Source organism: Leptodactylus fuscus, chromosome 3, assembly GCF_031893055.1.
Source record: "Leptodactylus fuscus isolate aLepFus1 chromosome 3, aLepFus1.hap2, whole genome shotgun sequence".
NCBI lineage: Eukaryota > Metazoa > Chordata > Amphibia > Anura > Leptodactylidae > Leptodactylus > Leptodactylus fuscus.
In genome coordinates, this window is record NC_134267.1 from 34,662,140 (window position 1) to 34,677,876 (window position 15,737).

General features: G+C 43.7%; 1 protein-coding gene across 1 annotated transcript in view; it reads right to left on the reverse strand.

Annotated features, from left to right (window-relative positions):
- Positions 1-15,737, reverse strand: part of APLF (aprataxin and PNKP like factor) — a 511,700-nt gene that overhangs the window by 303,885 nt on the left and 192,078 nt on the right. The window lies entirely within an intron of this gene.

Sequence of the window (15,737 nt, forward strand, 5' to 3'; positions counted from 1 at the left end):
CACCCGAAAGAAAATTTATACTAGTAAGGAACTGGAGTAAATTTGAGGTTCAACTGAAGCCAATGTCGTGTTGAGTAGAGATGAGCGAACAGTAAAATGTTCGAGGTTCGATATTCGTTTCGAGTAGCCCCTCAATATTCGACTACTCGAATCAAATATCAAACCCTATTATAGTCTATGGGGAGAAAATGCTCGTTTCAGGGGTAAGCAACATTCGATCAAATTACACTTACCAAGTCCACGAGTGAGGGTCGGGCTGGATCCTCCGAGAAGTCTTCTTTGTGCAGCATCCCCGCGGCATCTTCCGGCTCTGAATTCACTCTGCTAGGCATCAGGCCTGGGCAGAGCCGACTGCGCATGCCTGCACTACAAGCTGCATGGAGAAGACTTCTAAAGATAGGAGAAGAACCAGCGTTGATTGGCCGACTGTATAGCATTCGGCCAATCAATGCTGGTTCTGCATTGAACTTTTACATTCGAATAGCGAGTGGTACTCGATCGAGCACGAGTATTTAGAATACCGTAGTATTCGATCGAATACCTACTCGATCGAGTACTACTCGCTCATCTCTAGTGTTGAGGCATCCCACCTTGGTCTCCACCAGTCAACTATCTTAAAAAGTAGTGAGTGGGGCACAGAGATAACAATGGGGTACGTCTTTGGGGCAACAAAGGGTCAGGAGCCAACAACCTACCACATTTATACATGTACACCAGAAAAATGGTATAGATGGGATAGTAAATCCCCCATTGTATCTAGAATCCTCCATTTCTATCCATGTATCCCAGGTGTAAGCTCAGTGCGGCTAAATCTACTAAAGCATTTCGCTAATACTAACAGTTATTCCACATCCCTGTTGCTTATATTTCTCAAACATCCTTTTTTGGAAATGTCTAATAAGAAATTCTTTACCTCCACTGGCTAGAGAAATATCCTGTCAAAGAGTGATTTGTAAGTGAAATTCCAGTTCCCCATGGTTAATTGTTATGTCTTACAAACAATGTCCTTTTCGGGCGGCGGGAATAATTTATAGTGCAGACACCCATTAGTTAAAATTCAGAAAAGTTGGTTTCACCTGATGGCCGAAAATCAGGAGAGTTTATTTAACGATGAATTGCCACAATGTATAATAAATTTATCATCTGCCAAGTTTTATTAACAAATCTACCCGGCTGGAATTGTTATGAAGTAAGTGGTATTCCAGATCTATTAGCATGCCTTTACCGGTCTTCATACAGACACTGTTGTATAATGCTACGTCATGGTGATATATTTTAATGTAATATAGTTTGTCTAAACCCGAGATTATGTGATAAAATGTATCATGTGTATGTCTATGTTATATAGTCAGTTTAACCCCTTGGTGCCAGACTCTGTATTTTTATGACAAAGTCTTCTCGTAAGAGACAGCACTATAATAGGTATACTGATCATACAGGCACAAAGTCAGTCTCAACAGGGACACTCTGGTGATTTTTATTTCTAAAGTCATTATATTGTGTGAAAGACCATCCCCTATTAATAGTGATAGTTGTTTTCTCACAATGTCTTTCCTTGTCCTGCTTTCACTTTTTTCAATAAGTCACGTGATCTCTTTTTCTAGCATTTATTGCTGTGCAACCAGGAAGTCTCTCTCTACTGTCTGTAGACAGTGCTGTAACTAGAAATGGCAGGACCCTGTGGAGAACTTTTGACATGGTCCCCCCACGATCGACCGACTGAAACCCCTTCCCGTATTCCTGCACACAGTATTATGCCCCATAGTGGCTCCTGCACACAGTATTATGCCCCATAGTGGCCCCTGCACACATTATTATGCCCCATAGTGGCTCCTGCACAAATTATTATACCCCATAGTCAGGGCCGGCTCCAGGTTTTTATGGGCCCTTGGGAGACAGCGCCTCAGTGAGCCCCCTTGTGGAGGAGACGGGGGAGTCGGGACACTGCACGTCGCAGATGAAGTGAGTGACGTCACGCAGGAGTGTGGTGTCAGCAACGCCAGACCTCCCAACTTTTGAAGAGTAGAAAGAGGGATAAAATGTGTGGCGCGCATTTTTCGTGTGCTCCCACACAGTATAATCCTCCTACACTCCATCTCTCCCCCAGTTTCATATACACCTTTCATCTGCCCACAGTTTCATGTCCTCCCGTCTCTGCCCCAGTGTCATGCCGTTCTCCCCCCCCCTCATCTGCCCCAGTGTCATGCCATTCCCCCCTTCATCTGCCTCAGTGTCATACCGTTCTCCCCCCCCCTCATCTGCCCCAGTGTCATGCCGCCCCCCCTTCATTGCCCAAGTGTCATGCCGTCCCCCCATCCCCCTTCATTGCACCAGTGTCATGCCATTCCCCCCTCCCCTTCATTTGCCCCCCAGTTTCATGGGCCCCCTTCATTATGTTCCACCTTAATGTTTAACACAAAAAACAAGCAAACACTTACACTCACCTTCCATCGCTCCCCCACCGCTCCTCTCTCTGCTCTCACGCCATTCACATAGTTGTAGGCGCAATGTGACGTCATCACATCGCGCCTACACACGCCGCAGCGTTAAAGCAGGAGCTGAGCTGTCACAGCTCCTGCTTTAATCGACTATGTATTCAGCTCATCGGCGTCCGTCGGACACCGATGAGCTGAAATCGGGACAGGCAAATGCTGGGACGGGCAAGTGCCGGGGGGGCCCCCAGAGGCTCTGTGCGCTGACGCCAGCCCTGCCCATAATGGCCCCTGCACACAGTATTATACCCCATAGTGGACCACCCATGAACAATTATTATCCTCTGGGGTCTGACTCAGGGGAGGCTACAAACATAAAAAAAACACTGTTACTTACCTCTCTCTGCCTCCAGCACTCGCCCGCTGATGACGGCCATCTTCAATGATGTATGGGACTTTACGTGAGCCGGGGGTTGCGTCAGAGCTAGGTTCCTGTTAATGCCAGGTTGCCAGTTCAGGTATTCTAGCTAGGATTCCTGGGTACTGCGGGTAGGGAACTGAATAGCCTGTTGGTTCTGTCCAGTAATATTGTAGCTCCCAAGCTATTGTGGAGCCCTTTGTGCTTCTGACCAGGGGTGACATTTAACCCTTGGCAGCCTAAGGTGCAGTTCCCCAGCAAGTTACTGCTGAACCATTGTTGCCGCCTGTTCACATTTAAGCTGCACAAAAACACTTGCCCAGTGAAGTAAACTCGTGTAAGCCTCATTGCAGTCAATTCACACCAGAACCGCACAAACACCACTGCCAGTGCAGTTAACTGGTGGTTAGCCTTTCAGGCACACGGCCACTCTTTCCCCTGGGGCTTGTGGACCTCACTGCAGTGTCTGCAGTCCAGCGCTTCTGTCATTGTTAAAATATTATTTTCATATATATAGACAGAACCGTAACAGCTTGCTATCAGAGTCCCCCCATTCTTCTGACCTGCCATCTGTGAAAATGCCTCCCTGGTCCTCCTCTGCCTCTCAAATAATCTGATCCCTATCGCCCCCTCTCTCACACATTACCCATATCCCCCCGCACATAACCTGCTCATTATAGATCCCTCTGTCTGTAACTGGCCATAGCTCTGCTGTCTCACAATCAGGTGACCATGATGCCCCATTACCAGTGTATGAGCTCTGCAGTGTTTTGTAGAAACAGTAAATAGACATGGGTACAAGTACAAAACATGGCATACAGCATCAGCAATGGCAAAATTTTAATTTACTTCCATGACCACGTCTGCCTAAAACTTTTGCACATCATTGTATAAATATCACTGCTGATAGTTTTCTGGAGGTATACCATTGCAATAGCATTCCTGAGGTTAACATGATATGATATAGTCAATAGTTTCTTGTATCCTTATTCGGATTACTCTTCAGGAATGCGAGAGGATTGGTGTAATATGGGATGTCATATTCCTTAGTACATTGTTATTTATCGAAGTCGTATTTCAAAATAGAATTGGAGCCAAATCTGAACATAAACTTAAGAACAGGGACAGAAATAATTCCATTTTAAATTGAAATGATTTGTCTAGTGGCCTCTTGAGCATTGCCCCGAGCCCTGAAACGTATGATTCGGTTCCAGCACTGCAGGGTATATCAAGGCTCTTCTCTGCAAAGTAAAATGTATTACTTTGAAAACAATGAAGTGATTGTTATTTCCTTACAACGTAGAATGGACCAGTATTTCAGGTGAAAAAAAATGTTGAAACATGGAGCGATTAATGGAAACGTATAAAGATTCTGCTTTCCAAATTCGTTTCGTCAGGCAATAATACTGCTCCCTTGTGTGTAAAACAGGGCATACACTATGTGGCCTCAACAAAATCACACTGAGTGGAAAATGTCTGCAGCACAAGCGCTCATTACTTTCTCTTTATGCTGACAAAATGATGATATTTTTAAAATGTGCTCGTAAAACACATGGGCACATCTTCATGGAGACCTCGTGTTTGCTCTATCCTGGCGTTGCTCTATTTAAAGAGTATTTTAAGGCTCCTTGGTTTGATCGTAGCAAAGCTCTTACCCCTCGTTCACATCTGCATTCGGTATTCTGTTTGGGGAGTCCGCATGGGAACCCCCCGACTGGAATACCAAGCACTGTGCAGTAAAATCCCACGGACCCCATAGACTATAATGAGGTCCTTGTGCTTGTCGCGTGTTGCCCGCACGAATCATGCGGACAGGAAAGTAGATTGTGAACTACTTTCCTGTCCGTATGATCCCTGCGGAGATCTGGCGGCAAGCACACAGACCCCATTATAGTCTATGGGGTTCGTGTGCTTTCACTGGCACACCGCTTGCAGTTGCGTTCAGTATTCCGTTTGGTGGGGTCCTCATGCAGACTTCCCTGGACGGAATCCAAACGCAGATGTAAATGAGGGATTAGCTCTACGATTCATATTTTCTTTTGAAAAATGTATCTATTCTTTTCTTACACCCCTTCCATTTAACCACGGGTGCTAGTTAATGTCTCTTAGGCCGAGGCCCCATGTTGCAGAAATGCAACATTTTTTGTTGCAGTTTTTTGAGTGAAAGCCAGGATTGGATTGAGCATAAGGGAGAAGTATAAGAACTTCCTATATATTTCCCATTCCTTTTGGAGACATTCTGGGCTTTGACTAAAAAAAAACACAATTAAAAAAAAGTTGTGTTTCCCCAATGTGAGGCCTTTAAGCCAACATAAGAATAACACTTATATTAAATATGGACACTTCAATAAGGCCTTAATCACTTGAAAGTCAAAAACGACCATGTGGGGGCCATTTTCGTAAAAGCTATCACATGGTGACTTTAGAACATACGGGCCTAGATTTGCCATTGTGGTTACAACTTTCTTTGGTACATTGCGGTGCATCTTGGCATATTTAGTTTGGGCTAAAAAATTTTCGACATGGTAGACATAAGGATGTGGCTTACATGCATCCTTCTGCGCAAAAAAATGCACTAAAATTGTATTATAAAACGTTGGCTCAGAGTAAGTCAATGAAGGCTCAGTTCACGTCTACACTAGAGTCTTCAAAACCAAAATCACGGGAAACCAGTAGAGAGAAACATCCTGAACAGACTCCATTATAGTCTATGGGGTCCACTGGTGTCCGTGGGTATCTGTTGTTTTAGTAGTTCAGCTCTCTGTTGTTTGGGTCCACCAGTGAACCTGAATGTTGGAGAACAGGGAAGAGGTGTGAAGCATACTTAAAAGATTATATAAAAGTAGACTAGGTAGTCTAGAGATACCCAGATTTATTATCAATCTGCAGTCACCGTGATAAATCTGGAGTATTCACAGACTGCTTTCTATTGACTATTAGTAAATTTGAGCCAATATACCAATGATGTCAATGCAGTAAGTCACATGTCCTTTTCCTTGACGGTCCACTTGCGGATCATCAAAAATAAAATTGGATGGAGACGTCTGTGAAGAGCAATTTTCAGGTCTTACCACAAATGCTCCATGAAATTTAGTTTTAGACTTTGACTGGGCCATTATAACACATGAATATTCTTTGCTCTGAACCATTTCACTGTAGCTCTGGCTGTATGGTTAGGACAGAGGCATAGCTAGGGGTTCAGCACAGGGGGGCCAAATGTATCCGAGCGGGTTGTCCCAATATTACCACCATACAGTAATCATGTAGTGGTAGATATCAGCTCTACAGTGCAGTAATATTTTGTGATAGGTGACGTCTCTGACTCATTGTTCATGTTTCCTGTCTCATCCTTTTGGACCACCATGACCATTTCTCCGAGCTGTGACTTGTATCTGTAAAGTTTGCAGGACAGACATCTTTGGCTCCTCACTCCTCCATGCACCTGACCCACATTGTCCTCACCTACACAAAGTCTCCATCCTGCTGGTACCCCAACTATAAAATCCTCTGGAAATGAATAATAACCCCATTTGTGTATCTTTAGATTAACAATACCTCCAGTATGTCCCCTTAAATTACTAAAGCCTCTGTGTGTGTTACTTATGTGTGAGGGGCACTGTTACTATAATAGTGTCTCCCCCACAGATAGTTAAACTGTATAGGTATCCTTCCTGCACTGTCCTATGACTGATGTGGCGCCCGGAAGTTGCTCTTATACACATCCTATGTGCATTTCTTATCCTCCTCCCAAGTCCCCTGCAGGACCCAGGATGAGAATAGGAGGTAAACCCAGGCTGGGCACAAGAGCGGCCTCTGGGTGCCACATTGGCCGGTATTGGTCCCTCTATAGTTCAACTGTATCGGCATCTTGCAGACACCAATACAACTGAAATTGCTACTTTACAGTGGCCTATATACACTATTTTGCACATACATTGTATCTATTTTATTATTGGATGGGTTGTTTGACTGGTTTATCCGCTCATTAGCATATTTAATGAACTAAATATCTGACACATGTATTATGGGATTGCTGGTTAAAGACCTCATGGAGGTTGGAATGTATATCGCTGCTTATCTAATTGACATCAATGAAGTAGATTACCTGTGTCCATTGTAACCCAATGTATTTCAAGAAATGAGATATCCTGTATGGTCAAACATATTCATACTGGAATTTCCTGAGCCCTGTAAGACCGCTGGTTATCAGTATCCTTATCTTACAGTAAAGGGTCTGGAATGTGGCTGTGTAAAGTTCTCAGACAGACGTGGCCAAAATTGTTGGTACCTCTGGTTTAATGAAAGAGAAACATATATATATATATATATATATATATATATATATATATATATATATATATATATATATATATATATATAGTGTGTGTGTTCATTACAATATGTGGAGATGGCAAAGATAGTCATGTTGTTTCATCTGGGTTGTGTTACATAACAATATGTACTAGATGTTATTTTTGACCACATTGAACACCACAGTTTTTGCAAGGAATTTGGATATTGTGAAAGGGGTAAGGACTTGTATTAGTAAGGGATTTGGAATTCAATCATGTGTATGATATGCTTGGAATGTTGTGCTGGTACCAGACCTGTGGTTACATTCTAGAGGAATGCCGCCCTCATCAGTTCAATGACTTTGTAATCTCACTAGCTTGTCCCCAAACACAGACACATCAGCTCTATAGAGAAATACACACCCTTGTACAAAAAGCCACATGGTAATGAACAGCTGTCTGATCTCATTTACAATAACAAGTAAAAACTTCAGTCTTTTGTCTTTTGTATTTCTAGAATATTTCTAATACCACATTGAAGTTAAAGGGGCTGGAACTTTTTATCTTTCCACAGGACAAGTTGCAGATCCACGGACATTGCTTTCAATCTCTCTTCTGACTCAAGTTCAGTATAGTCTATACTGTCTACCAATAAGTATTTGGACACCATGCAAAAAAAGATATCTGCAGACGTGATGTACGTCATGCCTTCCACCGTTAAATAGGAAACAGCATTGGCATTAGTCGTATGCAAGATGCCACGAAGTGCAGAGTTGTCTGATTTCGAGAAAGGGGTAATTGTCGGGTACCACAGAAATCTTCAATCCTTAAGGGACATAGCAAGAGAACTGAATTACCCAAAATCGACAGTGGCCTATGTGATTACGAAGTGGAAGGTGAACAGTGATGGTCACAATGTGCCCTGAGGCGGCAGACCCCTGAAACTGGGAGATAGAGACCGACAAGTGCTGACCAGAGAAACCGCACCCAACCGATGGCTCACATACACCAGGAGGGTCACCAGACATCCGGGAGTATTGTGTCTATCAATCCCATCTGTAAGGAAGCATCTGCTGGGGTCTATCAACTATTGGATAGGAAGACATTTTGTTTTTCTATTCTACCCCAGGTGTCCAAATGCTTATTGGTAGACAGTGTATTACACCGAACTAGTACCAGAAGAGATAGCAAGGTCCATGGCCGAAAGCTCATCAGATTTGCAATGTGAGCCAGGGTACTTGCAGGCAGACAAATGCACGTATTCCTCAGGACACTTCCCAGTAGTAATCTTCTCAGTGCCTAATTTTGGTCGGGGTGCCCTTGATGGTACTGCAGGATAAAGGACGTAGGAGACAATGTTGAATTGTGCAACAATTTACTTTCTACTGGAAATATGGCAGGTAAACAGCTGTCATCCATAGAAATAGGAATAGGACGGGGGCACAATCTTGGTAACCATTTGGCTGGAGCTGAGGCGGGTGATATTACTCTCTGGGGTCAGGCAGGATCACTATAGCTTGGGCAGGCTCGTCCACAAAAAGTGTGCCCTTATTTTTTCACAAAAACACAGAAAATAATTCTTATCCTTTATCTATTTATAAATATAGAAATTGTACAACTCTAGAGGTCACTTTGCGAGTCTGGAAAAATGTCACCGTCTTTTATAACCTAAACACGTAAGGCCAAGCTGGCAGTGTGTATGTCTGGAGACATTGGGATATACAGAAACTGTAACAGTTTAATCTCTCAATGTACACAATTTGTTTCAGGAATCCAAATAGCAGAAACAGATCTTAGCCTCGGAGCTGGGGTACGTACCGAATCTTTTCCATGATGTCAGGATATAATGCCGCAGATAGATACCTGTACTAGTATGGCCAGTGATTTTGCACTTGCTAGTATAGATGCATTATATTATGGGGCCATGTATATAACATTTCGGCTTTTGTTAGCTTTTTACCTTAGATAAACTGGAACCCACCATAAGCTGATGGCTACATTCTTATTATCTCTAATATTATGGAAGGACCTTATAATCCAGAATCCGTGTCAAAATCCTGTTCAAAAGACTGCCTCCCATTGAGATCAAGGGGAGCCGGTCATTTCCTTGCCCTTTCTTCAGGTGGAACCCGCGGCTGAATCCGCCTCGCGACACCTCCCTTCCGACTAGGCCAATTCATTTGGGCCTAATCTGGAGCGGAATGCACTTCACCGGCATCCAGGTGCGGCTAGCCGTTTATTGGTCTGGAATCTGAGGCAGTCTCCGCATCAAATTCCGGACCAAAAAACACCATCTGAATCCGGCCTTAGGGGGAGACATTCCTCATAGCCCGGGTAGACTGTCAGAAACGTCTTTCTGATAGTGAAGAAGTATAGGTAAATGCACTGATATCTCCAGCCATATAATGGGAAAGCCGACAGTGCACTGAAAGCTCACAGAGGTTTCCTGTGAACCTTCAGCGCAAAGAGCTGCAGGCAGAACCACAATGCGTTGCATCCGCGGTTTTTTTCCACAGCGCTTTTTTGCTGTAGGACATCACGTTGTGCCTTAGCCTTACAGTGGTTTCGGTATAAAGTCCTGAACCATTTTCTGTAAAGGTACACTGCTTAATGTGGAAAAATGAAAAATCAACTTTTTGTAGACACTAAAAAAAAAACAATTTATTTTGGACCAGGAATGAAAAAGTTGTAATTTGGGATATCCTCTTATCCACTTACTAGAACCGGATTCGACTCAAATAATCCAAATTCTTCGGTTTTTAACAAAACAATAAGGGATTCGTCTCCAACAAACTAAAATGGCTGCCATGACATGCAGTAAATTTTTATACTCTAGGGCCTATTCAGACCCAGAGGCCCAATTACAGGCCTCAGCAGTGACCCCGGGGGCATGACGTCACAGAAGAGCACCGGATGCCTTGAGGAGACAGAGACAGAGCAATGGATGCCAATGGAGACTGAAAAGAGGTAATGGAAGATGAGTATAATTTTTTTTATTTTTGTCACCTCCCCTGGGCCTCCATCTATCTCTTCAGTAATTCCATGTCCCGTTCTATCCAAACAAGTTTGCACCAAACTGAACCAGAGGATCGCTTTGTCTGAACGTGGGATGAAATGAATCTTAGGAGGTTCACCTGTTTTTAACGCTTACACATAGTGGGGAAAGTTATTATGGTGTTTTCAATGCCATCTTTTATCAATTCCCCCTTTGGCACAAGACATCAATTCAGCCTCTTAATAATTCTAGGGCATCTTGGGTGGTCCCATGTGGCAATAATTGAAACTTATGCCAGTCATTTATGGTATGTTCACAGCTAAACTGTGCTCTCCTTTCTCCTGGTCCATCACAGGACCAAAAGAATGAAAAACAGACCACAACGGATCCCAGAAATGATGGTCAAAAAAGGATACAGAGGAACCGGCGGGCAGGACTATTTTGTCTAGTGATAACTGATGGAAACTGCTATGGAGACTCCAAGTGACGCAAATGTGAATGTAACCTTTTAGGTGTAAGTCTTGCCAGTTTTATGTCATGAGATATAGTAAAGCTGAAAGATCAAGATGCCCTCACCCTGGACCACCTTGATCCACACCCCACTCCACCCATTTTCTTAAAGAGTTGTAAGCATGGTACTGAAACCAGTGGCGCCTTCTCATAGACTGTAAGCTCTTGCGAGCTGGGCCCTTAATTCTACAATTTGATATGTTATTTAGTTTTAGTTTTCTGGTGCATTATAGGATGCTTAGTAAATTCCCCTGAGTATACCTATTGTCAGGCCTAAAAATTAGACATTTTGCTGAAACTTTTACTCATGTTGCCTGTTATTACACACAATGCTCTATTTTAATACAGATTGCACCCATCTATTTACCCACATGCTGAACCAAAATCTAGCAAGATGCCCTCTTAACTATTTGTCCATAGTCTGGTCACAGGTAGTGCTAGAGTCATCTTTATATCTGAGGGGTTGTGTCCCAAGAAGTATTTATCACCTATCAACAGGACAGGTCGGTTCCCTGTGGACCCCACCGCAGGGACTCTTAGTCTGCTGGTATACCTCTCCCTTCACTACTATGAGATTGGATGGAGAAAGGGATGAGTGTTATCATGGTTGGTCCCACAGAAGTGAACAGAGTAGAGAATTTGCACTTCCAAACCATTCACAAACTTGAGCACCCCCATTCTCATGATCGCTGGGTGGGGGTCACAGTAGTTGAATCCCCAATGATCAGACTTATATAATCCATCTATAATAAGTGATAAATGCTTCTTCTCTTTGACACAACTTTCAGGCAATAGACAAAAGCTGATCATTCAAAAATTGTTTGTTGATACAAAGTATCTCCAGTTCTAGAATATCTTCATGTTGAGTTTTTCTTGTTCCCCGTGTTCTTAGTTCTCTTTGATGGAGTTATCCTATTGCAGTTTCTTTATATTCCAGACTTTCCAAAGAAATATGTTGGTTTATTTATCAAGATCCTCAAGCAGCTTCCCAAGAATGGGAGTATCATGTGCCTTTTGTTGTCTTTAAGATCAAATATCCTGAAGGTCTCAACAAAGCATCAGAGTAACCCAGGAAGGCAGCAATGAATGGGAAACATTTTAACTATGTCACGAGCTATGTGGTCAGCGTATGGACTGAATATGCGGCACAAATACATTGGTCTTGGCCCATAAAATGATGTCTACACCTTCTCAGTTTCAGGGCGGGGTATACTGTTACATGAAAGAATATGATAAGTCAATTTACAAGGGTCACTTATGGGGTCTTTCTCCTGATGGCCTCTTTGTTCACACCTGTTTCACATAATTGAAGGGAACTGACTAGGAACTAGTCCTGACAATTCATATGTATGTTATGCCATTGGGAACGGCACATAAGTTATTTTAGACATGTAAAGACTGCAAATGGCTCAGGCCAAGCATTGAGTTATGGTGATTCAGCATATCTGAAATACAGAACAAAGCCAGGAAGCCGTAGATTATACATATATATAATGCATAAGGGACGTTATATGTTTATATAAATCAGTAATGGCAACTATCAGAAATATCTGGGCCGTATACAGAAAAAACAGTCAAGGCCCCTGAACTCCATTATGTCCTTCAACATTGAACTTGTAGACTATTGCTTACTTGTGGTGGGTAGAAGAGGTTGGTGTTAATATTTAGGAATTCTGCATCTAGGCCGGGGCTCCACATGGTGTATACGTCACAGATTGCCTGCGGTGGAAACACCATGGAAACATTGGTGGTTTCTCTATAGGAAGCAGAAAGTCCACAGAGAAAACCATACTTTGCCGCTGCGACCCACTACGTAGGGCTTTAGCCTTAAAGAGAAGGACCATCGGGTCACCTCCTTGGACCACTCATCTTCCCTTGCAGACTCCTACAATATCCTGGCTAAACTACTCCATGCAGTGAGAGTTGATCTTTTGCATTACCCATCCTACCAGTGCTCCCAGGGCTGAAGGCCTGCCCCCAGTGCACCAACTACCTCATTTGCACAAGACTTCAAAGTAGATCTTTCCAAATCTACCAAAGTGGCATACATAACAAACATATTATAACTATACCATGCTATGTTATGTGGTGGAAGCCGTTGTATATGCTTGGCAAAGTTGGTAGACTCCCTTTAAGGATATGTTCACACAGAATTTTTCGCAGTCAGATTTTGACGCGGAATCTGCCTCAACATTTGCCTGTAAAAACACCTCCCATTCATTTCAATGGGAGTCACTTACAGTTTTTCTGCTAATGATTTTTTTTCAGATAGCGGAAAAAAAATGTGACATGCTCATCTTCACGCGGATTCCACGGCTGAGTCAGACGCGGCTTCCGCGGTTCGAGACTCCCTCCTGAATAGGCCCATTCATCTGGAGCAGGATGCCAATGCACTGCATGAAAAATTAATCCTTAGGGTGCATTCATACTACGGATACGGTGACTGATTCTGAACGTGAAAACACGTTCAGAATCAGTGCGTATAAAGCAGATCCCATTCATTTCAATGGGAGCCGGCATACGAGCGCTCCCCATTAAAATGAAGGGGCTGCTTTTTTCTCTACGAGCGCTCCCATTGAAGTGAATGGGAAGCGCTTGCGTGTACGGCTCGGAAATGAGCCGAGCGCCAGGCCCCTTCACACGGCGAGCCGTACACGCGAGCGCTTCCCATTCACTTCAATGTGAGCGCTCATAGAGAAATAAGCAGCCCATTCATTTCAATGGGGAGCGCACGTATGCCGGCTCCCATTGAAATGAATGGGATCTGCTTTATACGCGCTGATTCTGAACGTGTTTTCACAGTTTTTCTGCTAATGATTTTTTTTCAGATAGCGGAAAAAAAATGTGACATGCTCATCTTCACGCGGATTCCACGGCTGAGTCAGACGCGGCTTCCGCGGTTCGAGACTCCCTCCTGAATAGGCCCATTCATCTGGAGCAGGATGCCAATGCACTGCATGAAAAATTAATCCTTAGGGTGCATTCACACTACGGATACGGTGACTGATTCTGAACGTGAAAACACGTTCAGAATCAGTGCGTATAAAGCAGATCCCATTCATTTCAATGGGAGCCGGCATACGAGCGCTCCCCATTAAAATGAAGGGGCTGCTTTTTTCTCTACGAGCGCTCCCATTGAAGTGAATGGGAAGCGCTTGCGTGTACGGCTCGGAAATGAGCCGAGCGCCAGGCCCCTTCACACGGCGAGCCGTACACGCGAGCGCTTCCCATTCACTTCAATGTGAGCGCTCATAGAGAAATAAGCAGCCCATTCATTTCAATGGGGAGCGCACGTATGCCGGCTCCCATTGAAATGAATGGGATCTGCTTTATACGCGCTGATTCTGAACGTGTTTTCACAGTTTTTCTGCTAATGATTTTTTTTCAGATAGCGGAAAAAAAATGTGACATGCTCATCTTCACGCGGATTCCACGGCTGAGTCAGACGCGGCTTCCGCGGTTCGAGACTCCCTCCTGAATAGGCCCATTCATCTGGAGCAGGATGCCAATGCACTGCATGAAAAATTAATCCTTAGGGTGCATTCACACTACGGATACGGTGACTGATTCTGAACGTGAAAACACGTTCAGAATCAGTGCGTATAAAGCAGATCCCATTCATTTCAATGGGAGCCGGCATACGAGCGCTCCCCATTAAAATGAAGGGGCTGCTTTTTTCTCTACGAGCGCTCCCATTGAAGTGAATGGGAAGCGCTTGCGTGTACGGCTCGGAAATGAGCCGAGCGCCAGGCCCCTTCACACGGCGAGCCGTACACGCGAGCGCTTCCCATTCACTTCAATGTGAGCGCTCATAGAGAAATAAGCAGCCCATTCATTTCAATGGGGAGCGCACGTATGCCGGCTCCCATTGAAATGAATGGGATCTGCTTTATACGCGCTGATTCTGAACGTGTTTTCACAGTTTTTCTGCTAATGATTTTTTTTCAGATAGCGGAAAAAAAATGTGACATGCTCATCTTCACGCGGATTCCACGGCTGAGTCAGACGCGGCTTCCGCGGTTCGAGACTCCCTCCTGAATAGGCCCATTCATCTGGAGCAGGATGCCAATGCACTGCATGAAAAATTAATCCTTAGGGTGCATTCACACTACGGATACGGTGACTGATTCTGAACGTGAAAACACGTTCAGAATCAGTGCGTATAAAGCAGATCCCATTCATTTCAATGGGAGCCGGCATACGAGCGCTCCCCATTAAAATGAAGGGGCTGCTTTTTTCTCTACGAGCGCTCCCATTGAAGTGAATGGGAAGCGCTTGCGTGTACGGCTCGGAAATGAGCCGAGCGCCAGGCCCCTTCACACGGCGAGCCGTACACGCGAGCGCTTCCCATTCACTTCAATGTGAGCGCTCATAGAGAAATAAGCAGCCCATTCATTTCAATGGGGAGCGCACGTATGCCGGCTCCCATTGAAATGAATGGGATCTGCTTTATACGCGCTGATTCTGAACGTGTTTTCACAGTTTTTCTGCTAATGATTTCACGTTCAGAATCAGTCACCGTATCCGTAGTGTGAATGCACCCTAAGTTTGCTTACAGATGATTAAAAAAAAAACACCTAGACGAATGCTGAAGAATAACACCTTATTAAATAAGAAATCTGCACATTTTTTTTGCATTTTATGTAAAGTAAATTTATTTACTTTGAATAATTAACATTTCCTAAATATAAGAAATGTATTTAAAACTTTAATGCAAACAAAATTACAAGTGCTTTTTAATTGTGTTCATAAAGTGGCAAGGTAAATCCAACAAACACTGTTTACGGTATTGCAGATGAGCTACTGTACATAGTATTGGTTGTATTCTTAAAGGGAAAGTTAACGCTAAAGCAATTGGACACCATAAGACAACCAATTAAGTCATATAAATATAGGCTGAGGCCCCACGTTGCGGAAACGCAGCTTTTTTTGTTGCGATTTTTCGAGCCAAAGCCAAGAATATCTGCAAAAGGAATGGGAAATATATAGAAAGTTCTTCTACTTCTCCCTTCCGCTCAATCCACTCCTGGCTTTGGCTCAAAAAATTGCAGCAAAATCTGCAACAAAATCTGCAATGTGGGGCTTTAGCC